The sequence below is a fragment of the Lissotriton helveticus genome, chromosome 1_1 (genome assembly GCF_964261635.1).
Source record: "Lissotriton helveticus chromosome 1_1, aLisHel1.1, whole genome shotgun sequence".
Lineage (NCBI taxonomy): Eukaryota > Metazoa > Chordata > Amphibia > Caudata > Salamandridae > Lissotriton > Lissotriton helveticus.
Window position 1 is genome coordinate 1,309,176,785 of NC_136057.1, and position 27,536 is coordinate 1,309,204,320.

A 27,536-nucleotide genomic window follows, 5' to 3' on the forward strand; every position below is an offset into this window, starting at 1 on the left:
CCCGGGCCGGGGCAGAGACGCCGCCCCGGCCGCACCCACTAACGCCACCCCGGCCCCAGCAGGCCGGGGAAACCCCCCGATGCGCCCGGGGTTCCGAGCTAACGTGACGTGTCATCGATGCCAGCGAGTCGGCCACTATGCCAGTGACCCGACCTGCCCGAAGAACCAGGCCCCCGGGCCCCGCCAGATGGCGGCTGCCGCCCTGGGAGAAGAACAAGTCTCCGAAGACACGGAGACCTATGAGTCGGAGCAGTTCGAGTGGGAACCCGCCGCCATGACCCTGGCATGCCTAGGAGGAAGAGACATGGTCCCGCGGACTCCCCTGCCCGCCAACACTCGGAAGTACAGCCAATGGGTGAGCATCAATGGGCGCAAGGCCGAGGCCCTGCGTGACACCGGGGCCAGTGTGACGGCCGTCCGCTGTCACCTGGTGACCCCAGAACAAATCCTACCAAACGTACTTTGCCCCGTCCGATCGGCAGATAACTCGGAGAGCCTGTGTCGGATGGCCTGCGTCCCCTTCGAATGGGGAGGAGTGTCCGGCATGCTGAAAGTAACTGTCCGTGACGATGCCCCCGTAGACTGCCTCCTGGGGAACGATCTCGAGAGCTCCCCGTGGGCCGCTGTGGAAAGAAGAGAGCATCTGGGGATGCTGGGTCTCCCGGACTGGGCGTGCGTAACCACCCGGTCCATGGCCACCCGCACCATCCCTAGACCAGAAGAACCAGAATGGGCAGCACCTCCGCCCTCGATCACTCCAGAAGAAGACTTCCTCCAGACCGACCACCCGGACCCCACCCCAGAGGGGTCCACACAGCCCCCCGAGCTTCCCGACCTGGCTCAGTGGCGTCAAGAAGGGGGGCCCACCCAGGAACAATTCCGGCAGGAGCAAAAGACCTGCCCCTCCCTCGAGGGATTGCGACAGCAAGCGCTCGCCCAGAGCCAAGGAGACACCACCGGGGCCCACTGGGTTTATTGGGACAATGATCTCTTGTACAGCGAACAGAAAATCGCAGAACTGGGGGCCGGGCGAGTGCTGGTGGTGCCCCTCCACTTCAGAGACTTCCTGTTGAACCTAGCCCATGATGTCCCCCTGGCCGGGCACCTGGGCCAAGACAAGACCTACCACCGCCTGGTGACTCACTTTTTTTGGCCCAAAATGAGAAATGACGTATCCAACCATTGCCGGTCCTGCCCGACCTGCCAGGCCAGTGGGAAGAGCGGCCGCAAACTCAAGGCACCCCTACAACCATTCCCCGTGGTGACCACCCCGTTCGAAAGGGTGGGAATAGACATTGTGGGGCCCCTGGACCCCCGAACAGCACAGGGACATCGCTTCATCCTGGTCCTGGTGGATCACGCTACCCGCTATCCTGAGGCGGTCCCCCTTCGTACGATAACAGCCCCAGTAGTGGGTCGAGCCTTGATGGGGATCTTCTCTCGAGTGGGCTTCCCCCGGGAAGTCGTCAGCGACAGGGGTACGAACTTTATTTCAAAGTATATGAAATCCCTCTGGCAGCAGTGCGGAGTCACTTACCGATTCACCACCCCCTATCACCCCCAGGGGAACGGACTGGTCGAGCGGTTCAACCGCACTCTCAAGGGGATGATCATGGGGCTGGAAGAACCCCTACGCCGCCAGTGGGACGTGCTACTACCGTGCCTCCTCTTCGCCTACCGAGAAGTCCCCCAGAAGTCCCTCGGCTTCAGCCCCTTCGAACTCCTGTACGGACACCCCGTTCGCGGGCCTCTCAGCCTAGTGAAGGAGGAATGGGAAATGGCCCCCCTAAAGACCCCTCCGGACGTCTACAAATACCTCCTGACCCTCCGTAATCAGACCCGGAAATTCAGGGAGATCGCTAAAGCCAATCTGGAGGCCAGTCAAGAGGACATGAAGAAGTGGTACGACCAACATGCCTCCTCCATCGAGTTTGAACCGGGTCAACAGGTATGGGTGATGTCCCCCATCGAACCATGTGCCTTGCAGGACAAATGGACGGGGCCCTTCAAGGTGATCGAGCGCAGGAGCCCCGTCACCTATCTCATCGACCTGGAGTCCCCCCGGAACCCCCTCCGGGTCCTCCACGCCAACCGACTCAAACCCCACTTCGTGCGCTCAGAGCTCAGCCTGCTGATGGCTACCGACAGTGGCGCAGAAGGAGACTCTGAGCCCCTCCCTGACCTACTGAGGACCCGGGAAAGAGATGGTTCGGTGGACGGGGTCCGACTCTCTGAGGCCCTGACCCCAGAGCAGCGTCAAGATTGCCGGGCCCTCCTGCTGCCGTTCGCAAACCTGTTCTCTCTCGCACCCGGAGTCACCTCCTGGTGTCTGCACGACGTGGACACGGGGGACAGTCCTCCTGTTCGACACCGGGCGTACCGAGTACCGGATCGGGTACGTACATGCATCCAAGAAGAAGTCTCCAAGATGCTCGCCCTCGGAGTCATCGAACCTTCGGACAGTACCTGGGCCAGCCCGGTCGTCCTGGTCCCCAAGGCCGCGGCCCCGGGCACCACCCCTGAACTCCGGTTCTGCATTGACTATCGGGGTCTGAACGCGGTCACCCGAACCGACGCTCACCCTATCCCCCGAGCAGATGAACTAGTCGACCGCATGGGGGCAGCCCGCTACCTAAGCATCTTCGACCTGACAGCGGGCTACTGGCAGATCGGCCTCACCCCCAGAGCCCAAGAACGTTCCGCTTTCTCCACCCCGGATGGGCACTACCATTTCAGAGTGATGCCCTTCGGCATGAAGAACGCTCCAGCCACTTTTCAAAGACTGGTGAACCAAGTATTGGCAGGCCTCGAAGAATTCAGCGCCGCCTACCTGGACGACATCGCGGTATACAGCCGCCACTGGACGGATCACCTCCACCACCTCAGAGAGGTCCTGCAGGCCCTCCAACAGGCCGGCCTCACCATAAAGGCCAGCAAGTGCCAAATCGGCCAGGGGTCCGTGACCTACCTCGGACACCAAGTGGGGAGCGGTCTGGTGGCCCCCCTCCAACTCAAGGTAGCTGCCATTCAGTCCTGGCAACCCCCCGAGACACAAACCGAGGTCCGAGCCTTCCTGGGGCTCACCGGATACTACCGGCGGTTTGTAAGGGACTATGGCAGCATTGTGGGGCCCCTCACGGAGCTCACGTCTAAGAACCACCCAAAAAGAGTCAACTGGACTCCCGACTGTCAAGCAGCCTTCGAGACGCTGAAGGCCGCCATGTGCACCGCTCCTGTGCTCCAGGCCCCCGACTACAGCCGCGAGTTCATCGTGCAGACCGATGCCTCCGACCAGGGTATTGGGGCCGTCCTCTCCCAACTGAACCCCGAGGGAGTGGACCAACCAGTGGCCTTCATCAGCAGACGCCTACTGCCCCGAGAACAGCGCTGGAGCACCATTGAGCGAGAGGCCTTCGCGGTGGTATGGGCCCTCAAGAAGCTCCGGCCGTACCTCTTCGGAACCCATTTCCGGGTACAGACGGACCATCGGCCCCTGCAATGGCTCATGCAGATGCGGGGGGAGAACCCCAAACTATTGCGATGGTCCATCTCCCTGCAGGGGATGGACTTCACTGTGGAACATCGCCCTGGCCAAGACCACGCCAACGCGGATGGCCTGTCCCGCTTTTTCCGCCTCGACGAGGAAAGTCCCCAAGAAGATGGGTGACTCTCCCCGCCTTCAGCTGGGGGGGACGCATGTTGGACAGGCCACATGAAGGGCTCGCTCCCTCCCCGCAGGACAGGGCCCGGGCCACCGTCAGCACCATTGCCCGGCCCAGCCGCCATCTTGGACACGGCACCACGCGGCCGCGCGGCCTCAGCCCGACCCCAACCCTGGGCCTGGCCAGGCCCCGACATCCCGGCACCACCCTCCACCCAGGAGGTGAACGGCCCACTTGGCAGGTCAATGGGAGTACGAAGTGTCGATGGCTCTCCCCCGCCAGGTGCCGAGCACCCCCAGCCTCCTCGGGCGCTGGCTCCGCCCCCCTGCTGGGTGTCTGGACTCCCTCATCCCGGACCTCCCGACCTCCAAGAGCGAGGGTCCGGACATCAAAGGGCGCCAGACCTATAACTGGGGCAGCCCCAGGACAGGAAGGCAGTTGTATCCTGGAGTCGAGAGACACCGCGACGAACTCATCCTTGACGGACTGTTGGCGCTGCCACAGCCCTGCCTTGTGAACTATTGTCCTGCCTGCTGGCGCTGCCGCGGCCCTCTGTAACCTTCATCCTCGTGGGGCCTGCTGGCGCTGCCGCGGCCCGTTGTAACCTTCCTCCTCGTGGGACCTGCTGGCGCTGCCGCGGCCCGTTGTAACCTTCATCTTCGTTGGGACCTGCTGGCGCTGCCGCGGCCCGTTGCAACCTGCATCCTCGTGGGACCTGCTGGCGCTGCCGCGGCCCGTTGTATCCTCCATCCTCGTTGGGACCTGCTGGCGCTGCCGCGGCCCGTTGCAACCTGCATTCTCGTGGGAACTGCTGGCGCTGCCGCGACCCGTTGTAACCTTCATCCTCGTTGGGACCTGCTGGCGCTGCCGCGGCCCGTTGCCACCTACGACCTCTTCGGGACCTGCCGGCGCTGCCGCGGTCTGACCCATCCGAACACCGAGCTCGAGGATTGTGAGCTATCACCGTTACACACCCGTACCCGTGGGTACCAAGACTGTCCCGCTACCCCCTTCCCTTACTAGAGACTAGAATTGAGAGGATCCTCGTGTCCTGATCGCCTTGTATCGTACCACACTACTACCCGAAGTGCCTATAAAAGGTGTTACCCTAATCTTTGTGTGGTGTCCATCTGTGGGGGGGAAGTTACCTGTCTGTGCGATCACTGTGCTCGGCCGGCCCTCCCGGTCCCCGTCTAACATAAGTCTTGATCTGAGTATTGTAACCTATGGTTACTCTGTAGGGTCTTTGTTCTGGACAAATCTACCATGTACCTGTCTGCCAGTTCAGACAGTTTCTCATGAGTCGCTCTCGCCTTTCGAGTAACATCTTTCGCTATGAACAGCAACTCATCTTGTTCATACAAGTCGATCCTTTCTAAGGCCAACGTACCATCTATGATCTCATCCAAATCAGATTTTAAACTGGTGACATCAAGTCTTTTTGTCCTTATTGTAGCTTTCAGTATACCTTCTCTAGGGGGTCCATTTCCATCTTTCCCATCCCAGCTCCGAGTCCTACATCTGGGCTCAGGTGAGTTACGTGGAGTCCTCCCATGCTCCCACCCCTCCAGATCCCATGCTGTTCCGTCCTCTCTGGGTGGATGATGAAACACTCCATTGTGCCTCATAGTCCCACCTTCCCCTTCATGCCTGGATTCTCTGGGTTCATGGTAAGACATTCCATTACTCCCCCTTTCTTCACAATTGGTCTGTGACCTCTGATCACCCGATGTATGGCAAGATCTTTCATTGTTCCCCCTATTCCAGTGTTGCACATTCTCCCCTGGCGCGTGATGAGTGCACCTAAACCTATCTCTGTATGCTAGTACCATTTGGTCTCCACCCTTTTCAAAGAGCCGAGACATCTCTTCACACTCCATGCTTCTACCATCTCGCTCCTGCTGGTCCCTCCCATCATTAGGACGTATTACTCCTCTGTTCTCCTGGCTTTGACCCTCACGTCCCTGACTACTTTTCTAGCCCCGCAGTGAGATACTGTCCCATTGCCTCGATTTCCCCACTCAGCTTCTGCTCTTGACCTATTGCTCTGCGTTTCTGCGGACCCATCCCATTCTCTCAAGTCAACTCTTAACTCTTTAAAGGATTTCGGATGTGGTCCCCTTAGGTCCATCGGTCCTCTTTGACCCCCCTGCTCTGTTGCGGGGCTCACTGTTGGTTCGAATGGGGTGTTCCACGTTACCGGTCCTGGCAATTGCTTCCAGGCATTTGTCGTGTTATTCCTCCTTTCCATCTCAACCCTTTCTCTGTCTAACCGTATCTGTTCTTCCTCTCTCCCATTCTCTGGGTTGTAAATCGATACTATGGGTCCTATGGTAACGGGTACTTGGAGAGCATCTGGCAATCTACAAGGTTCAGCCCTCTCTGCGGTTGGCGTTTTCTGTACCACAAACCTTCCGACTACACTCTGTGCTGTACTATGTTGAGGTGTCTCCCCACCTTTGATAGGTGTCCATTCCGATATAGGAAGTGGTACATACCCCTCTATGGCAGCCCCATCTTCCCTTGCGAGTCCTCTACTTTCAATCTCCCCAACTCTCGGAGGCGGTCTATCCATCAGTAATCTATTTATCAAGTTGTCCTCCGAGTCGCTCTCCTCATCTTCTTCCATGAGTGTCTTTTCACCTGCCACCTCTCTCACTGGGTACAACTTATCCACCTCAATAGCCTGTACCCTCCATCTCTTGGCGTCCTCATCCCGTTTGGAATCTCGCACTGCTCTTACCGATCGCGTCAGCCTTTCTTGACGCCAATTCAGATTCCTGTCGTGCGCCGCCCTAATCCATGCGTTAAGGGCCTCAAACTGGGTCGGTCTAGGCGGGGGTTTCAATGCGGACATGGTTGCTTTTAGCCGATGTAACACCTCTAACTTAAACGTCCCATACTTTGGGAACGACATTTCCTCATTCCCTTCCGTAAGCTTGTTCCAATCCCCAATCCATAATATAGTGTGCAGCCCAACATTCGCTGCCATATAATGAGCTGGTGTACCCTCTGGCGGTGCCTCTTGCCCGTAAAAAGACTCTCTCCTTTTTCTTTTAAAAATATCCTTCAAACATTTAAAACACTTCATTTTCAATCTACTAGTTTCTGTTTTCTCCGGTTTGTTTACTTCCTGATGACAATCCACCAATCTCAGCACTGTTCTTCGCTAACTGGCCTATCAGAGCGCGACTTCTCACTGACGTCACACCAGCCGCCCAATCCCGTTGCGGCTCTTCACTATCCACCCTATCTCAGCGCGGCTCTTGCCGACGTCACTCGTCCCCCTTCGCAGCAGTTCCCCTCCTTTTTCAGCTCGTCTCCGCGTTTATGCATGCGTCTCATTCATACTTCGAAAAAAAATGATTACTTCCGTCCAAGCGATCACTTTTCTTTGACTGTACGCCCACAGTCAATCTGTAATTGTCACCTTAACTGGCGAAATGTCTTTCCGTTTACGTCCAGACAATCGCCTTCTCTGATAGGTTACTTACACACAGTAACTTTCGACCAGCGTCCGTTACTCACACACTCACTCTTGCACTCCCCCTATCTCGGTTCTGCGGCGGTCAATGGTACCTCATGACCTCCTTACTCTGGTCGACAATTACTCTGGATGTTCGATACACCCGAACCACTTAAGCTCTACCCCGAACTTAAGATTTTACCAGGTTGCGCACGCTCACAACCTTCTCACAATCACGCTACAGGCATTCAACTCCGCAAGACATTACAATACAAATACAACACAAAACACCGCAATCTGTTCACGCATGACCCTTGTTATACTCACTCTCCTCCGATACTGCTGCTTTTCTCGCACCGTCAGCACCCTCTTCTGCACGCGATTCTTCCGCTGCTCATCTCTCGATGTCTAGCTCTAGGGGCCTTGGGGTAAGCTAACCTAGTCTAGATTACCTTCCTCAAGAAGATAACCATCCTACACTGCTACCAACTGTTAACGCGGGGTTTCTGGTCTCTAGTTACCTTACCAGATCCCTAATCCTGTCGACTGAATCGTTGGTACCTGTCATTGAGCAAAAGACAATCTACTACTAGGTTAGTCAATTAGGAACTTAAACCACTCTAAAGAACCACTTACCACTGGGAAAGGTTAAAAAGTTTTAATTCAAAGTCAAAAGTATCTGGAGATACAAACATCTCAGAATAAGATTCAAAAGGTATACAGGTATTAGTACAAAAAGGTACTCTCTGAATATTCTCAATCGGCAAAAGGAAATTATCAAAAATATCTCAAAGAACATGAGTGTTGCAAGAATCGCTGTGAGTTGCAACTTGAGAGTCATATACAGAAAAGAAAAATATAAGTTAGTCTGTCCCTACACTAGACTAAGTGACCTCCCTACTTAACAAGATCTTTACCTAAAAAGGTGTCAGCAGTGGTGACTTCCAAAGAAGATCACACACTTCTCCTAGTCTCTGAACCAAGTTGGTTTCTTTCAGTTCTCTATCTGCCTACCCATCCGCTCTCTAAGGCTTCTCAGATCATCTGCCCTAACTCCACCCCGGGGTGCTATCCCTAATACAAAATCACATTTCCAATAGGAACGCCCCTGTAGACGCCTCTCACGTGGTGCAGTTTTGAGCGGCAAACTCCGTACTGGTGCTCCTCGGGACTCTTCATTAAAATTGACCTTGCTTCCCAGGCTTCTTCTTCAGCGAGACAGTACCCCCTAAAATTCCTGAAGACTCCTCCAGGCCTGCGCCTGGCTCTCTTGAACAAAGGAACCGTTCATCATAGTACTGATTAGGGCTCCTCGCACCTGCGACAGACACATACACTGTGGGCCTCAAATTCCAACCTCCAGCATATCTCGGACCATAAAACATGTGTAAGGATTCTCAGTTAGTGCCTAGCACAACTTTCCCCTAACGAGCACATTTTAGATCAAAGAGAATGACTTGGTCTTTTCAGGCCTAGTTGATTTACATAAAGCGGGTCTCTGCCTTCTAAAACATTTCCTTTCTTTGGTTTAAACAGTATTTTAACTAACACGTATTACTATAGTATAATGCAACACATCTATATAAAACATATATTTCAATTCTATGATTAAATACTTCTAAAAACAATGTTAACCACGTCTCACATCAGTTCAGCAGCACTTTATCTTTACTGTGAATTGCCCTGCGGCCTACACATTCTCATTGGTTTGCTAGGTTTCATTTCCTTTACACACAATCACTTAACATGAGAAACGTGAAGTTTCACATCATTCTAACATTTGTACATTAGTTTCCATACTGCTATAAGTACCTCTATGCTAGCTAAACACTCTTATATAAGTTCACTCTATGAATATGACACTCGTGTGCAATAAAATTTAAACTAACACTACGTGCTTGTAAATATGGTGTACTTATACATTTTTTTCAGATTTGTGCTCTCTCACATCTCTTGCATCGCAGCCAACCTGAGAGCCCCTCAAGACACTAATACAGGAACTAATTCTGTCTACAGTATGGTCCCTAAAAGCCCTTTTTATTTCCTTCAGCAACATCGCCCCCATCATCTCTACTTGGCCATTCGCCCCGAGTGAATTACTGACAAATCTGCTTGCCCTTTCATTAACTCAGTTGCCACCAATGCATCTCCACTAACACCACCACTGCAGCTGAACACTTTGCACTCCATATCCCAGCTGCACCCAGATGGTCCTTTCTTTCTATCATGTATCTCCAGCTACCGTTTGAGCTCCACTTCTCAATACCACTGACCTGTATTTCTGAAAGCCTAATCCTGGGTGCCTCTGTCACTTCCTGTTGGGACAGAAATGTCCTCTGCTTGGATTCTGAGATTATGGTAGGAGGAAAAGGCCCTTTTTGCCTTTCGTCTTCACTGTAGAGATGCCAAGTGGCCTTTCCTAGGATACATCTGCCCATCCACCCTTACCCTGGTCCTTTGCTCCTTCCGTGTGGACATGGTTGGGGAGTACATTTACTCTGCATGCATGTGGTAGGGAAGCATGAAATGTGTGCCGTGCTTCACTGGATGGGAAGAGGAATCCATTTTTGAACTCCTGTGTGAGGGTGAATCACAGGATGGAGGATGGAGATGGGCCTCCTTAGGTTATTCTGTGGAATTCCACATTCTGGCCTTTCAAGTAAACTGGTACCCATTAGCTGAAGGGCAGGGCGATTTCCCTTTAAGTGCAAAGGTCACCCATACCCCTTCCTTAGTACCCTCTCCTAGACAGTGTCGCTGCAAACAGGTTTGTGTGAAGGACAGTGAAAAGGCCTCTCCCTAGAATGTGTCTTTGCTTTCCACCTCCTGCCAGGGAGCATTCAACTCTACCCTCTCTTCCTTACGATTACACAAGATGAGGGGAATATTATCAAGAAATTGCGATAAATATCGTAAAGCGCGCCCAGCGCGGTTTTACTTATCGCTGGATTCCATCGCCGAGTTAGTGCGTTATCATCAATGCTTATCGCCAAGGCGATAAAAAAATCCAGCGATAGCGGGGAAATGCATGAATATCGCTGGAAATCCAGCGATAAAACCTTGGCGATAGGGAAATCCTTGATAATACGCCATGGTGGACTTAGCCTGACAATCCACCTCCCATTGACACGATGGCTAAGTCAGATTTTTTTGAGGTGTTAAAATCCGGCGAAAACCACGGTTAGCTTTTTTCATCACTACGCGGTTGCTGGGCTGCGTTGTAGATACCGCCATGTTGTGTTACCAACCTTTCTCATGTTGTTTCAGGATGGCATGCCTACTTTGCATCTCATTAGCGATGTATATCGCTAAAATGCATAGCGTTAGCAATTTGGCTGCTAACATGCGCTAATGCATGTTAGGGTCACCTTGTTAATAGGGCGATAAGAATATCGCCGCTTTAGCGGCAAAAAGTGCCGCTAAAGCGGCGATACTGCCCTTGATAATAGCCAAAGAGTTTTCTCCCAATAATGTTATTATGTATTGTATCCCATCTTTTCTCATAGTTACTGCATCTCTTGTCCCTGACCCTCCTCTTACCTCTACTCACAAAAATTCCCTTCCCATCTGCTTGTATATCTCACTTGTATATCGTACCCGGGATTCCTCTATCAATTGGAAAGCCCTCATCTTCCTAGCTCCCAAAGCTACAGTGTCATCATTGCCTTCTCCACATCACCTGTCGGTGTTCACTGCAAACAAAACAAACGTTTGCAATGCAGTAGGTCTCACATTTACAAGAGTTTGAGCTATGGGCATTATAATCAACAATATAGGGAAGTATAGATTTTGGATTTCTAACTCCACATCTATGTATCTTGAAGATACATATATATATATATATATATATATATATATATATATATATATATATATATATATATATATTGGGTACATATATGTGGAGTTAGGTATAGAAAAACTAGACTCACCTTTTGATATATTTTCTATGATATTTTGACCTCAATAATGTGTCCCATCAATATTCTGTGGTTAATGTTCAGGGTGCACACCTTCTCTAATTAATTGGCATATCAGCCCTCTCCCATATTCCCTCCCTGTACCTGTTGTCCCTTTATATCACCCATCAGCCCGAAGCGCGGTGCAGTGGGGTGCTTTGCTATGCAATTTAAACACTTGTGGCTAAACATACAAAATGCCATGATGCAATGGTCGCTGTTGAAGATCCAGCCTGCTCGACCTGCAAGGGCAGTCCAATTGCCAATCCTACCGTTCCATAATTAAATGGGACACCACTGAAAGGGCTGATCATGACCTGGAAATCTGCTTTCTGCAAGTGTACTGTGTATTGCCCTCGTTAGCTCCATCCACTGCAGCCAGTGATCCATATCAAGTTCTCTTCATTTTACCATCTGGTCTTCTCCCATTCTTGCACAGAATTCCTCATTAAAAGGCACCCTAACTGTGGCGCTGAAATTTACATATGCTTACCATATTACGTGTATATACATAAAAAGAGTGATATCCTGTTGTTGATAGTATTTGCAAAAGTGTTCAATTTGTAAAAATGTAAACACCGGCGCTCCTATCAAAAGGCTACTACAGCTGCACCTTTGCCCCTGCCAGCACTACATTACCAGTACTAACACAACTACTACCCATCACATTCCTACAAGTGTGACAGTCTGGCTATTCCAGGCCACGAAAGTCTTAAAAATGGCCAGGACAGCTGGTAACATTAGTTTTTAATGTATATTGAACTGTGAAATACTTGCTTGATGTGTCCACTTCAAAATTAGACAAAGAGCGCCACCATGTTGTGGACTGTCATAATGCCGGTGACAAGAATTAAGGGCCCCTGCTGAGCACCGGCAAACACCCACTGAAATGTATGTATAACACATTTATAAAGCGCACTGCAATCCTACGGGCATCCTGGCGCTAAGACACAGTAAAGTTGAGATCATCTACAAAAGCTGACTGCCGACTACACTCTGGGGAAAAGCCAGGTCTTAACTTTCTTCCGAAACAACAGCAGCTCCTGTGTTTGCCTCAATTCCAAGGGGAGACTATTCCACAAACGGGCAGCTGCCACTCCAAACGCTCTTCCACCCATTGTGGTTCACTTGAACCTCGGGATGGTTGCCACACTATCTCCTGAGGATCCCAAGTTTCGTGCAGGGGCATACCTGCCAAACCTACCCTGAAGTGGCTTGGGCCCGGTACCGTAAAGCGTCTTAAAGGCGATACACAGCGACTAGAACAGTATCCTTTGGCTCACCGGGAGCCAGTGTAACTCAGCTAATGCCTGGGAAGTTGATGATCCGCGCGTTCTCTTTAAGACCAGCTTTGTTGCTACCGCTTGGATACTCTGGGGCCGCGATATCAGATACCTTGGGGATTCCAGCAACAGAGCATTACAGTAATCCAGGCGGCTAAGGATGACACTCCTGACCACTGTGTCTCTGGTCTGAGGAGGTAACAGTGGTAGTACCTTCTGAAGTCCTTTAATGAGCATATAACAGTTCCTGACTACTTTATTGACCTGCGATTCCAGGTTAAGCTTATCATTAAAGCTGACCCCCAAATTACACACCATGCTCACAGGTACCACAGGGCCATCCTTGGGGAAAGGCCAGAAGTCCGATGACAGAACTGATGGCACTCTGCCTAACCCACAGTACAGAATCTCTGTTTTGTCGCTGTTAAATTGCAATGCATTGTCTCCACAGCACCATTTCCCACATACACATGTGAAAAGTATCTTGGGGTCCGCCTGATCACCATCCAGGGACACTATCAATTGGGTGTCATCGGCATAGTTAACCACACTAATATTGTGGGCTTTGATGACATCCATAAGCGGCCGCATATACACATTAAATTAAATCGGGCTGATTGACGACCCCTGCGGTACCCCATGCTTGTTGTTAATAAAGTCTGACTGGAAGGGGGGTAGGGCAACGGCCTGCCGTCTATCTGCCAAGTAAGACTGGAACCATCGCATAGCCGTGTTAGTCACCCCCACATCCTCCAGTCTCGTCAACAGGGTGACGTGGTTTACCATGTTGAACCCGGTGGACAGATCCAACAGGATCAAAGTCGCGGATTGTCCCCTGTCCACCCGCATCCAAAGATTGTCCAACACGGTAACCAGTGCTGTCTCGGTCCCATGACCTGGGCGGAAACCAAACTGTTCATCCCCCAACTTATTATTGCCTTCAAGAAAGCCCGAGAGTGCTCGGCTGACCAAGCGCTCAATTATCTTCACTGGATATGGCAATAGGGAGATTGGCCTGGAGTTCTTAAGACAGTTGGGATCCAATGAAGGTTTTTTCAGGAGGGGTGAGACCACCACCACCTTCCAACAGGGAGGAACCACTCCACTGCTAACTAATTGGCTACATAGCTGGTGAAGCAGTGGGAAAACCTCAGGACCCAGCTCTTTACAGAGTTTTTGGGGTATTGGGTCCAGTGGTGAGCCAGAGGAGACCCCCATTGCCACCTTGACAAATTCTTCTTCCGAAGGCAGTTCCCAATGGTCAAGGGTTATTTCCTGCCTCTGTGACTCAGCCCCAGTATCCCTGGTTTCATTTGGGTTGAATGTTCCTGATTCGTCCCTTTCGGTGGTGACCGAAGGAATATCAGGTTTTAGGCCTTCAACAATCCTGTCTATCTTTTCCTGAAAGAAAGCTGCCAAACCGTTACATAGCTCTTGTGAGGGCACAATCTTATTACTTGTGCACTCAGGGTTGGTCAGCTCTCTCAGTATGTTGAAGACACATTTAGAAATGTTGGAGGACTTGAGAATAAGGTCTGCAAAATATGCAGCCTTGGTAGTGACTATCTCTTTTTTGTACCCAGCTAAGTGTTCCCTCCACATGGCTTTGGCCTCGCTGGCGTACAGACTTCGCCATTGCCTTTCGGCACATTTACATCAAGCTTGAGCATCCTCAATTCATCAGTATACCACTGAGCGGATGGTTTCCCCGCATCCTGATATTCTTCAGATGGGCAAGCTGATCAATCATACTAGTTAAATCATCGCAAGGAGCAGAATAGTTCTCAGTTACTGGCTTCCCAGGGTCAAAAAGGGACTCTAAATGAAGTACCCAAGCCATTTTGGCCCTCCTTAGAAGGGTCTTCCAATCCCTGTCTAGGAAGCACATTTCCTCTATAAATTGGGGTCTGGGCCTTATAGCTTGGATGATTCTAAATTCAACCAGATGGTGATCTGACCAGCCCACTGGTAGGACTCTGTCCATTATTATTGAATTTTCACCGGCAAATACCAGGTCGAAAACATGTCCCTCTATATGGGTCGCATCTGGGACTCATTGTAGAAGGTTCAGGTTAGCTCAGGAATTAATGAGATTGTTATAGGCGGTGTCCATCCTCCCATTGGGCCAAAGGTTGAAATCACCCAGTATCAGCAGTCTGTGGTGAGTAAGGGCCATGTTGCTGATCACGTCGGCAAGCTGCTGCTGCTGGGGAGTGACCTTACTTTAAGGAGACCACACTTCATTTCCCCCCGGTATGTGAGATGTGCAAATGTGTCCCCTCTAAGAGATCCAGAGCTGATGCGCTGAGACCGTTTATCTACTTACCTATACCGCACAGCTGTTCCCTAGTATATCTATATCTGGGAGTCTCTGCATCTGTGCGGTGTAATCCAGCATAGTAGCTGGCGCTGAGCGCGGCCGGTGAGCGGACGGGCGCAAACGGGCTTGCCTTTGGAACGCCTTCGGCGCGCCCGCTGCAAGCGTCCGCTGCGCGCAGGTTAGCATTAAGCTCTAACCCAGGATAAAAATGGAGATGCATAGTTGTCAATGGTGACCGATACCCTTGGCTTTTAGCTAGCTCCGACTGCTCTTCTTTAGTTGTGAATTCCCTACGTAACAGCTTAAAGGCATTCACAAACTCCCCTTCCCATATTTTTTCTTATTTTCTAATATTGCTGCCCACAGGTGAGCTCTTTCTGGTTTTGCAAGTTGCATCCCTTGTTAAGGGGAGCATTGCCAGTCTTCTTCCTTCCCGTCCAACCCTTAAGATTCCTTGCCATTCTGTTATATTATCTTTTTCCCAACTCTCCTGTTAGTTGACTCCTTTTTTTTGTCTATCTTTTTCCACCATTCCTCGACCTCTCCCCTCTTCTCCCATCTCTACACCCATACCTATGACCACCATCTGTCTAGCTACTTTGCCTCCCATAGCCAACCACTCTTCTTCACTAGCACCGCAATCAGATTTTGCACCTTATGGTTCTCTCTGTCATCCTTGTCCACCTACAACGGGTCCTACGGGTTCCTTTTACATGGTTTGAGGCAGGTAGCCTCACTTGCTTTGCCTATGCCCTTCCATTGTCTCTTTTTGTACTTTTCTTCTTCTTGGGGGTTGGGTGCTCGTTACACGTGACATCCTTTGTGTGTTTTTCCCTCAATTTATTGCCTTCCAACCCCCTCCTTTTGTCGACTTCATTTTTGATGGCTTTGACTCTGTCCACGCTCTCACCTCAAAACATGCTAACATTGACATCCAATGGACAAAATGTACTTGCAAGCCCCTAATAGAGTGGCACTACATGTATACCAGGGCCTGTAAATGTAATGCTACGATTGGGCCTGCAGTACTGAATTTGACACCCACTTAAGTAGCCTTTTAAACATGTCTCAGGCTTGACCTTGCAGCCTGTGTGTGCAGTTTGCAACTTCAATTTCCACTTGGCAAAGTAAACATTTTGCCAGGCATATACCTTCTTTTCAATAGATATGTCACCCCTATGGTCATCGCTCTAACCTCCTTTGCTGGTCAGGAATAACTTAACCAGCCCTCAGATGGGCAGGGTGAAGGAAAAAGACAAAGACTTCACCCCGCCCATCAGCCCACTTGCACCTACCCCTAGCAAGGAGCGAAGTGTTGTTTGGTGCAGCAGGTGTAGTGTCACTGGGCCCAGGGAACTCAGGGGCACACTGAACCCACTGCTGTATTTCACAGTTCAAACTGCAGCGAGGAGGCTTCTTTCCTTCCTTGCACTAGGGCCAATGACACACTGGCTACGTCAATGCCCCTAGAACCACGCATGGATGTCGCTGGTGGGTGGCTGCTGCGACCCCTGGCATTGCCTTTGCAACCCCTGGCTCATAGGTCTCCTTGGAGAGCTGTGTTTACATGATGTCATTTTCAACCCTTTTCTCTCACTTTCCCCTTCAAGGGAAAATAGAAGGCTTCTGACAATCTAATAATGGCAGAAATGAAGGGGACCACCCAGCCTGTATCTGTCACCTATCCGCTCAGCAGCCACCTAGTCTCAGTTGTAGTAACCAAATGTGTAGTGCCCCTGAGTCCAGAGGCTTAAGGGCCCCTTTGAACTGGGATTATTTCAGTATGTATGTATGAGATACTTCTAAAGCATGACCCTAGGCAAAAGACAGCGGAGCAGTCTTTCGGGTCAAAGGCAAGCGTAAAGTCAATTAATGTAAAGGAGAAGTAGCTGGGTCTGATAGTGTCCTGACTATAGATGTGCTGAGAACTACTTGAGACTGTGAGCTTGTCAGTAGGATCAGTGATGGTCTGGTACTGGTGGCTTTGTTGCAGCTGGTTTTGAAGATGGTGCAGGCCAGCAAGGGTAAATAAAGGAGTTACATCAGGATGGGTGTGATGATAATTTTATAGGGCCCGGTTGAGATGTGTGTAGCATATAGGATGCCCTTATGGGCTACCAGTGTGAAGTCTGGGAGGTCATGGAGGAGGGTTTTAGTGTCAGGCACAACTCACCAGAAATCCAGCTGTTCTGCGCGAGCAATGCGTTTCCTCCAACACCACTAGAAATAAACTCCTCTGTTGACCCTGAAAGGATGTGTGCTGGGAAATGTTCCCCAGGGCAAAGGGTTTGGGAAAGACAGAAAGAGAGACAACCTTGATTCGGACTTCCTCTTCAGGTTGGGTCCCATAAGTGGATTCTTATCTAACGGCTCTCATGAGTTAGAGGGATTTTAGGAGGCTAACTGGGTTGGTTTCACATAGTACACACAAAAGGTATGATGCTCAGTGAAGAGCCCAGTATCTATCATAATCATTGACATACTACCAATAATTCTCTTTGGATACCTCTACCCTGCTCACCTTGTGTTTGCATTCACTGTACTTGTTACCATACATAAGTTGCAAACTGTTATTGTCTTTGCCAGTACAATTGCTATTTTTCTGTTCGTGCAAAGTTCCCTAGTCAGGGGCGGCTCCTCCATAATGGTGGAGGAGCGCCACCGCCCTGGTCAGTCAGCAAAAAATAAAACGAAAGAAAAACATTATCATTTTACTTTCCACTGACTGACTCTGCCATGAAATCTAGGGTGGGGCATTGCCGGGCCATGGCATGGAGGAGCAGAGTTGTACACTGTAAGTGCGCATGTCGGTTTGACTGGCCGTCTTAGGACGGCCAAACCGACATGCGCACTTACCTGTCTCCAACCCAGTTTTGGTACACAGCTGGGTGGAGAAATGGAAAGGCTCCCTGTGCCTGAGTAAGCGTCATTCCAGCCCGCTCAGGCCAATCTCAGTGCCGCTTTCATGCTTGGTATAGCATGAGCGCAGCGTCCGGATTGGGTGAGAGCCTGTGCTTTGTGCCACAATGAATGCCAGGAGGAGAGGCACACCAAGATGGCCGGCAGCGTCAGGACAGGTATCTTTTTTTGGTATTATTCCCCTAACACCCCCTCCTACCACCTTCCCTACCACTTTGGATTTGCGGCAGCCGCCTCTGCGCATATTGCAAACTTTTTAGATCAAAAACCCATATTTTTTCTTTCGGGTGAAGAATGGCTTCTAAATGCATGAATACATAGTCAGGATTAAACATACAGTTTCTTGCGAATTTTATGACTGTTCAAAAGTCTTCACAATTACATACCTCTTGAGTCTTCAGGGCTACGGCTTCGTTGTCTTTTTGAACTTTTAAAATAATTCTGTTCAAGTGCAATGCCTTTGTTTAAAAAAAAAAAATTACTTTATTTTTTGCTTTGTCGTTCTCTTTTTGCATCTCACGACTTATCAATTATAGAAATTAAAATGCACTCACTGCCCTTTTTTTCTTATGAACAGGTTTGAGTTTCATGGATTTTGCAAAGCAAGAAATGCGGAGAGAATTCACAATACATGGAGGGACAGAATTATGAGGATTCTGGCTAGTGCTGAGGATACCGGTAAGTGTTCTCTTGAGAGATGTCTTCACTCAAGAGTCTGGAAGCCAAGCTATAGATTTTTGACTTGGGCATGGTATTTATAGGTCTGCACCCAAGATGGCTGCCTTGTCACGAATGACCAGAATTCTCATGTTCATCTGTTTTCTATAGGAAAGGCTATTAGTAAGTACCAGGTCTTCTTAGTGTTTTTTGGCAGTGTGTTCCTTGAGGATGAGGCTTGTTCCCAGTGTGAATGCAAGTTACTTGCCATACAGTGAAAGTAGGGGTTTGAAGCCATAAATATTCATGTTATTAATCCTGGTGTGTGCTGTTTCTTTTTTGTTTTTTGTAAATCAATCAATCAATCAATCAATCAATCAATCAAAAGCATTTGTAGAGCGCGCTACTCACCCGTGAGGGTCTCAAGGTGCGGAAGGGGGGGGGGGGGGGGGGGGTGCTGCTACTGTTCGAGAGCCAGGTCTTGCTGCTGCTACTGCTCGAAGAGCCAGGTCTTAAGGTGCTTCCTGAAGGTGAGATGGTCCTGGGTCGTTCGTAGGTGTGTGGGGAAGGAGTTCCATGTTTTAGCTGCTAGGTAGGAGAATGATCTTCCTCCGGTTGTGGTTCTGCGAATCCGTGGGCTGGTGGCGAGGGCGAGGCTGGAGGAGCGGAGTTGGCGGGTGGGAGTGTAGAACGAGAGGCGGAAGTTGAGGTATTCGGGTCCTATGTCGTGGAGTGCTTTGTGTGCGTGGGTGAGTAGTCTGAATTTGATCCTCTTGTTGACGGGGAGCCAGTGTAGGTTTCTCAGGTGGGCGGATATGTGGCTGTGGCGAGGGATGTCGAGGATGAGTCGTGCGGAGGCATTTTGTATGCGTTGTAGTTGGTTTTGAAGTTTGGCGGTGGTTCCTGCGTATAGGGCGTTTCCGTAGTCCAGTCAGCTGGTGACGAGGGCCTGGGTGATCGTCTTTCTGGTTTCGGTGGGGATCCACCGGAAGATCTTTCGGAGCATGCGCAGGGTGTTGAAACAGGAGGATGAGACGGCGTTGACTTGCTTGGTCATCGTGAGGGATGAGTCCAGGATGAATCCCAGGTTGCATGCGTGGTAGCGGATGTTGGGGCGGAGCCCAGTGCTGTGGGCCACCAGGAGTCGTCCCAGGCAGAGGGGAATTGTCCGAGGATGAGGACCTCCGTTTTGTTTGAGTTTAAGTTCAGGCGACTGAGTTTCATCCATTCTGCGACGTCTTTCATACCTTCCTGGAGGTTGGTTTTGGCGGTCGTTGGGTCTTTGGCGAGGGAGAGTATCAGATGGGTGTCGTCGGCTTAGGAGATGATGTTGATGTTGTGTTTGCGTGCAATGACGGCGAGGGGGCTCATGTAGATGTTGAAGAGGGTTGGGCTGGGGGAGGAGCCCTGGGGTACGCCGCAGATGATCACGGTGGCCTCTGAACGGAAGAGAGGGAGGCAGACTCTCTGGGTCCTGTCGGAGAGGAACGAGGTGATCCAGTCCAGGGTCTTTCCTTGGATCCCGGTGTTGGAGAGGCGGGTTATTAGGGTGCGGTGGCAAGCGGTATCGAAGGCTGCCGAGAGGTCCAGGAGGACGAGGGCGGTTGTTTCTCCGTTGTCCATCATGGTCCTGATGTCGTCGGTGGCTGCGATGAGGGCAGTCTCGGTGCTGTGGTTGGCTCGAAATCCGGACTGGGACGGGTCGAACAGGTTGTTTGCCTCGAGGAAGGCAGTCAGCTGTTTGTTTACTATCTTCTCGATGACTTTGGCCGGAAAGGGAAGAAGAGAGATGGGCCGGAAGTTCTTGAGGTCTTTGGGGTCCGTCGTGGGTTTCTTCAGAAGGGCGTTGATTTCTGCGTGTTTTCAGCTCTCGGGGAAGGCAGCTGACGTGAACGAGCTGTTTATGACGTTCCGGAGATGGGGTGCGATGATGGTGTCGGCTTTGTGAAGATATGATGGGGGCAAGGGTCAGAGGGGGAGCCGGAGTGGATGGAGACATTGGTGGTGTCTTCAGTGCTGATGGGGGCCCAGGTTCTGAGGGTAGAGGTGGGGGTCGCTGGTTCGGTGGCTGCAGGCGGAGTCTGGGGTCCAAAGCTGTCGTGTGTATCTGCGATCTTGCGGTGGAAGAACGTGGCGAGGGAGTTGCAGAGTTCTTGTGACGGTGTGACGTCGTTGTTGCTGGCGTTGGGGTTGGAGAGCTCTTTGACGATGTTGAAGAGTTCCTTGCTGTTGCGGGTGTTGTTGTCTAGTCGCTCTTTGAATGATGTCCTTTTGGTGGTGCGGATAAGCTGGTGGTGTTCGCGGGTGGCGTTCTCGAGGGCTGTCATGTTCTCTGTAGTTCGTTCGTGGCGCCAGGTTTTTTCCAGGGCTCTGCAGGATTTCTTGGATTCTTTGAGTGCGTCTGTGAACCATGGGGTTTTCCTGTTGCTGGTCAGGCCTGGGGGGTTCTTCAGTGGTGCAATGTCGTCGGCGCAGTTGGTGATCCACTGTGCGAGGTTGCGGGCTGCGTTGTTGGTGTCAGTGGTGTTGGCTGGCGGCTTCTGGCTTAGTGATGTGAGGAGTTGGTCTGTGGTGATTTTGCTCCAGCATCTGTGGGGGATCTGTCGTGTGTGGTGGTGGGATGTGTTCTTTTTGAAGGTACGGTGGATACATCTGTGGTCGGTCCAGTGTAGTCTGGTGGAGTGGCTGAAGGAGACGTGATTGCTGGCGGAGAAGATGGGGTCAAGCGTGTGGGCGGCGAGGTCGGTGGGGGTGTTCACTAGTTGCTTGAGTCCGAGGTTGGTGAGGTTGTCGAGCAAGGTGGTGGTGTTGTTGTCGCTGTTTTTTTTCCAGGTGGAAGTTCAGGTCCCCTAGGAGAATGTATTCTGGTGAGGCTAGGGCGTGGGGGCTGATGAAGTCAGCGATGGTTTCGCTGAATTGTGGGCGTGGTCCCGGGGGTCTGTAGATGAGCCTTCCTCTGAGGGCGGTCTTGGGGTCGGTGTGAATCTGGAAGTGTAGTTGTTCGGTGGCGGGGAGTGTGTCTTCGGTGGTGGTTGTGATGTCGATGGTGTTCCTGTGGACGATGGCGATTCCTCCTCCGGTTTGATTGATGCGGTCCTTCCGGGTGATCTTGTAGCAGTCCGGGATGACTATGGCGATGTCGGGGGCCGAGGAGGCGTTCATCCAGGTTTCCGTGAGGAAGGCGACGTCTGGTGCTGTTGAGTCGAGGAGGTCCCACAGGCGGGCTTGTGGACGGAGCGGGTGTTGTGGAGGATGCACTTGAGGTGGTTGTTGTTGTTGTTGTTGTTGTTGTTGTTGCGGGGTTTGGAGGGTGTGGGGCGGGTTCGGAGGCAGGTGACTTTGCAGGTTTGACAGGTGAAGGGTCCGTGGGTGCGCTTCGGGGTGGCTTGGTAGCAGGCAGGTGGTCGTCCAGTGTTGAGTGCGTGGAGGGCCGCGGAGTCGTATCTCAGTCGTGCCCTCTGGATCTGGTGGGGGTCAGGGTTTCTGGCGCTGGGCGTGGTCCAGGCGCGTACGGGCGCAGGCGGGCTTGCCTTTGGCGCACCTTTGGTCGCAATCGGCGCGCCCCCTTGCGCTTCCGTGCGGTCTCCTCCATATATGGCGAAGTGGGAGGGAGGAGCAGCTGGGAGGTGGGAGCAGGGTGGCGAATGGGCGTCGGGGAAGCGGAAAACAGAAGGAAAAAGGGGCGGGGCTGCTGGGGAGCAGCAGCGGGGAGCGGGGGGGCACAAGCGGGAAAACAATCACGGGCAGAGCAACAGTACAAGAGGATACAGGCAGGACAATTAATGCAACAAGTGCAAAGGGGCACAGTAAACAGCTAAACACAAGATACAAACTCCTTAGGGCACAGGTTCAGCGTGAAACACGTGGCAGCAGCGGTGGAAGCACACGGGGAGCCGTGCGGTGCGTGGAGCGACCGGCCCTGCGAGCAGGGTCAAGGGTCACGGCTCACCACCGCGTGGTCTCCTCCATATATGGCCAAGTGGGAGGGAGTAAATAACAGGAATTCTGTCTTGGTTGGGTTGAGCTTCGGGTTAGCACTAGAATTCCAGGGCTAGGTTATATGCAAGCAGACTTTGAGGCATTGGATGTCTGAAGCAGAGGAGACTTTCAACTAGACTTGTGCATTGTCAGTATATTGGTGAATCTTGATTCTGTTATCTGTGACTAGAGCACGAGGTGTCTAGATGTAGAGGTTGAAGCTGATGGGAACTTTATGGAACCATGGGGAAATCACAAAGGGATAGGGTTCTTTTTGGACCAGGATGTACCCATGAAAAGAAACTGGTGTCAGTTGTTAACGTAGTTTTGGTGTATCAACATCCACAGCAACACCCTAAAAATGCAACTATCAAATGGACCCCTACCACAAACTGCAGGCCACTCTATTAAATCAAAACACCCTGGGTAGACCTCCCTGCCTCATCTCCCAGCTCAAGTAGCCATTCTGATTAGAAATAAAATAGGACTTTTAAATTCAGCTAACTCTGGTATGGTTGTGCCATGAATGTTGATTTGTCCTCATGGTCTGTTTGTCCACCAAGCTCAACAGCTAAGGTTCATTGATGGAAGTCATGGGTAAGGCCAAAGGGTGGATGGAGATATTTAAGCCCCTCACTCACAGGGATCAATGGATTGAGCCACCTACCAGGCTTATTGGCACTTTTTGGGGCACATAGTAAAAGAAGGCAAGAAGGCTCCTATTGGTATGAGGCCCTTTTTGGTTAGGAAATGTCTGGGGCTAAAGGCCAGAGAGATTTGTGCCTAGAGATTATCGGAGGAACAAAAGCTGAGGCGTGATAGCAATATTTTCAAAGTTCCATTAACCAGAATGAAAATTCTGTTGCAAAAAGTTAGTATCAGATTGCCCCTCCCTCCAGCAGCATGCCATTCCTTCAGTCATGCCTTGATTAGTGCTTTAGAAAATCAATGGTGCCAACTTCTTAAGGCAGTATCTCCCCAGTGGTGGAAGTCTCCAGAAGTGTGATCTTCCACTAATACCTTGTCCCTATTTTAAGATCCATGGTAGCATCTGCTTTACCTGGCAGAGCCTTCTCAGTGCCAGTAAGTATGATTGTAAATGATTACACACAGCTGTTTATTCTCTCTTTTTACTATTTTAGCCATGGCTGATGGCAGAGTGGATTAATGCATCTACTGCTGTGATCTGTATTTGACCTCATAAATTTTATTTATGAGTTTAATATAGGGCTAGCTACACCCAAAGGTATCAGAGCGCTTTGCAGGTTGTGTGAACAGATTCAATAGAACTAATACAAGGCTTTGTGAGGGTTAACATAGTATATACAGATGAAATTAAAACAATACATTATATGAGTATTTCTAGAGGATATAGAATAATACAATATATATCAGTAGCGGAAGCAACAGTTTGGGTCAATGAGTGGGTCAAGTGACTGCATCGAAAGATCCTGTTGGTGTAGTGAGATCATGGGCAAAATGCAAGTTAGGTTGGAAGTGTGTTGAAGTATTTGTTAAGCAACCGAGATTTGTGGTTCCGTTTGAAACAAGTATAAGAGGGGTTACAACAGAGAACCTTTGGAAGTGAATTCTGAATCCTTGGAATGTTTCCTGAGAAAGAGCGTGTCTGGGATGGGGTTTTACAGTTTGGGAGGGTTAAGAAGAAGTGAGTTGGAGCTTCTCAGGGCATGACTTCTTCCCACTCTCGATAGTTAGTTTTCAAGGTACTTGGGATTTGCAGTGTGGGCGGCTTTGTGGGTGATATTAGCTGTCTTGAGGATGTATCTTTTTTCTATGGGAAGCCAATTGAGACTCTTGAGAGCAGGTGAGATGTGGTCGAACCGCTTGATTCCTGTGATGAGTCTGGTGGCTGCATGAAGGGCTTCTCTTAGAGACGCATGGTGACTTTTCGGGGCCACAGTGATGATGGTGTTACCATAGTCGAGTTTCAAGAGGACTAGTGATTGCACTACAGTCTTTAGGTCCGCAGGAGAAATAAACAGCTTGATTTTCTTGAGATGTTTTGGGGTGGAGGGCGCCCTTTGGCTGAGTTGTTGGTGTGCTCTTTCATTGACATATTTTTATCCGGGATGATTCCCAGGGACTTCATGGAATTAGAGAGTGAAAGAGAACAGTTTAGTGCGTCCAGGTTCTCGAGCCATTCTTGGGTTGGTAGAAGCTTGTCCTTTGAGGAAAAGAGTAAAGTTCAGTCTTACTGGGGTTCAGCTTTAAGTGATTTGCGCCTAGCTGCGTTTGTCTCTTGTTTAGTGTGGTATTCAGGTGGTAGATGTCTCTGTGAAATTTTATTTTGTAGTAAAGTTCTGTGTCCTTGGCATATAGGTGATATTCAATACCTGCTTGGTTCAGAATAACTGTGAAGGGTTCTATGAAGAGGTTAAGAAGGCTGGGGAGACAGTAGAGCCTTGTGGAAGTTAGCATGGAACTGGTGTAGGTTGAGAGAGACAACAGATGATTTGTATTTGTTGAGAGCAATGTTAAAGCTAGGATGCAAAACATCTGAAGACTGTGCCATTTACCAGTCTGATTTTTGAGGGTCTCAAGTAAACTTGGTGGTTTACTGTGTCGAGTGCCACCAATAAATCAAGCAGGATTAGGAGGCAGGAATCGCTTTCATCTAAGGTTCTGAGAATGTCATCTGATATATTAAGCCTAGCAATTTCCATACTACAACCTTTTTCTGAATCCTGATTGGAAGGTGCCATGGGGGTTGAATTCATCAATGTGTTGACTAAGTGGTAGCATGACGTACTTTTCGACCACTTTTGCTAGGAAAGGAAGGATGGGACAGGTCTGAAGTTGTTACGGTCATTAATAACCGCCCCAGATTTTTTGAGAATGGGTGTGTCTTGGCATAGTTGGAGGGAGTTAGGTATACAGCCCACAAGATGGAGGCATTGATTAATTTGGTCCAAAACAGAGAGATGATGTGGTTATGGTTCTGTACTATGGTGGAGGGGAGAGGATCAGTAGTATGGGATGTGGACTTCATCTTCGCAATTATCTTGAAGACTTCTCCTTCTGTCAGCGGTTTAAATTATGACCAATTGAAAAAAAATTCAGTAGGAAGAGCTCATTGTTGAATTTAGTTATTTGTGGGGCGCTCATGTCTGCGGTAGTCTGGAGTGGGAGTTACCATGGAGATAGATGTGTCGCAGGAGGGCTGAGATGTCAGACCTGTGACATGGAAAAGGCATTGTTCCATTATTGCTATTTTCTTGTTGAAGAAATTAGCTATTTCTTCACAATGTTTGTTGGTGGCTGTTATTAGTGCAGTCCTCTTTTTGTTTTCACGAAATATACAGTCCTCTTTTGCTATCTAACCTAGAGTAGGGAGGTGGAAGCGTTACTCTCCATGTCACCATCATGCTTAGGCACATGATTCTGCCCTTGAGTCATAAGTGTGGACAAACACTCCAAATTGTCCACCCCTCGCCCTCCTTCTCCCTGGGAAAACACGACTCCAGGTGCGGGGACCGGAACACTGCAGAAGCGGATTTCAAACCTGTGACCTCTTGGTCACAGGTTTGAATCCTGGCAGGTTCACTCAGCCTTTCATCCCTCTGAGGTCGATCGAATGAGTACAATTGAGTTGGGTAACAATAAAATCTAGTATTTCAGTGCCAAGATACTCTTCATGGTGAATGTGCACTTAAGCTATTTTATTTTATTTTAAACCATGTGATTTTATTGCTTAAATATGTTAATAATAGAGGCTTACAGGTTTCCATAGTAGTGCCACTGAGTATTTGGGTTGCAATTTTCGAAGATGTGCCTGTCCCTGCACCATGGTCACACTCAACCAGAAGCATAGTACTCTTACACCCAAACTTGCATCCTCAAGAAAAACTTGCTGCAGGTTAGGCGCAGCAATTTCTACTCATCTCCTACTATACACATTCCCTATGGATGATTTCACAACCTCTGGGATCCAAACAAGTTGTCAAATGTTCTGCTCAAACCCTTTATGGCTTACTGAGCCTGTTCTTTCAGCGCTGTTTGACTGTAAATACATTGTGCTACAGGATCCTTCTGCCACATTTGCACTCTATAAATACCTGTTAGCCAACAAGCAATCCCAATCCTTGCCGCAATTTTTATTATGCTATGAGATGGAATTGAAGTGTTGTGCATGCCTGTAAAGGCAAGTATATCACACTTTCTTGACCAACGACACTGCTAAACATATTACAGATGGCAATGTATCACTTTCCACCTAGTAATATGCATAGCGTTGACATGACAAGCAATGAGCTACTCTGATACCCAACGGACATGCCCTTAAGTGCTACACATGGCACCCAGCAACCCACTAAGCAGGTTTAAAACCTGTGGGTCAAGTACGTAGAATCTATTGGGAACAATGTTCCCATTCCTTTTTAAATTTACACTAGCAGTTCCCATACTTCTTATTACCTTACCTCCAAATTATCTCACCCCCACCCCTATTGCACTCATTATAGTTCCCATACTTTTTGAGGCATTTCAACCACTACTTAAAACCAAGTAAAGTAAGTAAGTAAATTTTTTATGGTATATAGTTAATTAAAACCTTAACAATATGGTTACATAAAAACACATGTTTTAAAAATAAAATGTGCGACTTTGGCTGATCTTTAAAAAAGAAAGCAAAAAGATATCTTACTAAAATGTCTATATTTTTGGTATACTTGTAAAAGGGGATTCAGAGTCTGTTCGTACTTAAAACCAGTGCATGTAGGAAGCAGTGCTTGGAAATACAAAAGTGCTGGTATTCTCTGCAGAGTACCTGATTACTCTTAAGAAGTGTTGGTACTCTCCGATTAAAAGTTTTGTACCAGTGCTGAGAAGCACAGGTACTTTTCCTTTCAAATTAAAGAAGTGCAGCATGCATCCCAGCCCTCCTGATTCAGGTGGGAGACTTCCGATTTGAAGGCTAGTCTACCACCTCCTGATTACTACATGTAGAAGCTCGATTCCTCAGCGGGCTTCAGTTGAGACGACTGGTCCTGTGTGACTCAGAGTATGCTCTTCCAGTAACGTACTCCTGTAGGCCACTCAAAAACATTTTTACCATGTCTCTCTGTCTGCCATAGTGCTTTCTCCGTGCTCCTGATAGGTAAAGATAAAAAATGTATCTTTGCATTTCAGATCCGATTCTGCAGCAGCCCCATGCATGACAATAGGCCCGATTCAGGCCTCAATATAAGTCAATGGGAGAAACACATTCTCCCCAATATGTTTTTTTAAATCTCCCATTTACCTCTTTTGAAAGGTTGGCATGTATGGTGCAGG